This window comes from Mobula birostris, chromosome 29 (genome assembly GCF_030028105.1).
Source record: "Mobula birostris isolate sMobBir1 chromosome 29, sMobBir1.hap1, whole genome shotgun sequence".
NCBI classification, from domain to species: domain Eukaryota; kingdom Metazoa; phylum Chordata; class Chondrichthyes; order Myliobatiformes; family Myliobatidae; genus Mobula; species Mobula birostris.
In genome coordinates, this window is record NC_092398.1 from 22,079,050 (window position 1) to 22,081,549 (window position 2,500).

At 51.8% G+C, this 2,500-nt stretch overlaps 1 protein-coding gene across 1 annotated transcript in view; it reads right to left on the reverse strand.

The window, feature by feature from the left end:
• LOC140189923 (uncharacterized) overlaps positions 1–2,500 on the reverse strand; it is a 94,720-nt gene that overhangs the window by 91,441 nt on the left and 779 nt on the right.

The following is a 2,500-nucleotide window of genomic DNA, read 5'->3' on the forward strand; positions in this document are numbered from 1 at the left end:
AGGTGCTCCATCTCTCCTTCCTTCCTTCCCTCGGGCAAGGTGTAGAACCTGGCTTAGCCCACAACCCCAACCAGGGCCACGTGAAGTCACGGACTCAGGTGGCGGATGGTTGTATGAGCAGCCGGTGCAGATCACAAGTCCTGGTTATGCGACCACTGATGCCAGGCAGGCAATCTCTGAAGAGTATTGACAATGGCCGGGGTCACCCATCTTGTAAAGACACTGCCCAGAAGAAGGTAATGGCAAACCACTTCTGCAGACAAATTTGCGGAGAACAATCCTGGTCTTGGAAAGAATGAACACAGTCTTTTCCCCCCAAAGCCGGGGAAGCAAGAACTAGGGGGCCCAGTTTTAAGATGAGGGAGGGGATATTTAATGAAGTCCCTGCTCTATCGAATTTACCATGACAAGGAAAATAATCATTAAGCACCCGAGTTATAAATATGCGCCCAAGATTTTTGCACCACACTGTACCTCAATACAGCTTGCTATTTTTCTCCTTGTTACGTGTAGTCAATTTTTGACCCCTTATCTAAGAAAATATGTGCTGGCATTGGACAGGGTCCAGAGGAGGTTCACAACAACGATCCCATGAAAGGAACAGTTAACGTACGAGGAGTGTTTTATGTCTCTGGGACTGTATCCAATAGAGCAGGAATTTCATTAAATATCCCCTCTCTCATCTTAAAACTGTTCCCTCTGGTTCTTGATTCCCCAACTTTGGGGGGAAAAGACTGTGTTCATTCACCTTGTCCGTAACCCTCGTGATCTTATACACCTCGGTAAGGGGGTAGTGGTTAGCACAATGACCCAGATGTATTGCCTCCCCCTCATGGTTATTCACCACCACCCCAAGTTAGACAGGGTGAATTCACACTGTCTGTTTCCCCCACGGTTGGGGAATCGAGAATCAGAGAGCACGGGTTTCAGGAGAGAACGAATTAGGCTGGGAAGAGTGCAGTGGAGATATGTTATGGAGATGGCAGGACCTTCCTCACTGCAGTGTAGGAGAGTGAGGGTTAGAGTAACTTTATCTTTATTTCACTTATTTAGGGCAGGATCCCCAACCTGCGACCCACGGACACTTTGCTTCGTGGTATTGGTCCATGGCAGGAAAAACTTGGGAACCCCTCGTTTAGAGACACAGCACGGTAAAAGGCCACTCTGGCCCAATTATCCTACTAACCCATGCGTCTTTGCAATGTGGGAGGAAACTGTAACACCCAGAGGAAACCAACGCAGTCACAGGAAGAACGAACAAACTCCTTACGGACAGTGGCAGGAATTCAACTAATCCCACTGTCCCGTCTCTCCCCACAGCCCGGTCAGTCCCCAAACTAATCCCACAGTCCCACTCTCTCCCCACAGCCCTGTGTCAGTCCCCAAACTACTCCCACAGTCCCACTCTCTCCCCACAGCCCTGTGTCAGTTCCCAAACTAATCCCACAGTCCCACTCTCTCCCCACAGCCCTGTGTCAGTCCCCAAACTAATCCCACAGTCCCACTCTCTCCCCACAGCCCTGTGTCAGTCCCCAAACTAATCCCACTGTCCCGTCTCTCCCCATAGCCCTGTGTCAGTCCCCAAACTAATCCCTCTGCCCCACTCTCTCCCCACAGTCCTGTGTCAGTCCCCAAACTAATCCCACTGTCCCGTCTCTCCCCACAGCCCTGTGTCAGTCCCCAAACTAATCCCACTGTCCCGTCTCTCCCCACAGCCCTGTGTCAGTCCCCAAACTAATCCCACTGTCCCGTCTCTCCCCACAGCCCTGTGTCAGTCCCCAAACTAATCCCACTGTCCCGTCTCTCCCTACAGCCCTGTGTCAGTCCCCAAACTAATCCCACTGTCCCGTCTCTCCCCACAGCCCTGTGTCAGTCCCCAAACTAATCCCACAGTCCCACTCTCTCCCCACAGCCCTGTGTCAGTCCCCAAACTAATCCCACAGTCCCACTCTCTCCCCACAGCCCTGTGTCAGTCCCCAAACTAATCCCACTTTTACACTCTCTCCCACAGCCCTGTGTCAGTCCCCAAACTAATCTCACTGTCCCACTCTCTCCCCACAGCCCTGTGTCAGTTCCCAAACTAATCTCACTGTCCCACTCTCTCCCCACAGCCCTGTGTCAGTTCCCAAACTAATCTCACTGTCCCAGTCTCTCCCCACAGCCCTGGCACTCTGAAGTGTTGTGCTAACCTCTGTGGCACTGTGCCACCCCTTACAGGGCTGTATAAGATCACGAGGGGCACAGGAGATTTAAGAGGAGTCTGAGGGGATACTTTTCACCCCAGAGGGTGGTCTGTGTAAGGAACGAGCTGTCAGAGGAAGTGGTTGAGACAGGTACATGAACGACGTTTCAAAGACACTCGGACAGGAACGTGGATAGGAAAGGTTTAGAGGGATACAGGCCGAACATGGGCACATGGGACTGGCTCAGATGGGGATTTCAATTGGCTCGAAGTGCTGTGTTACTCGATAAGACTGTGACTTCCTCTGCAGAGAAACCA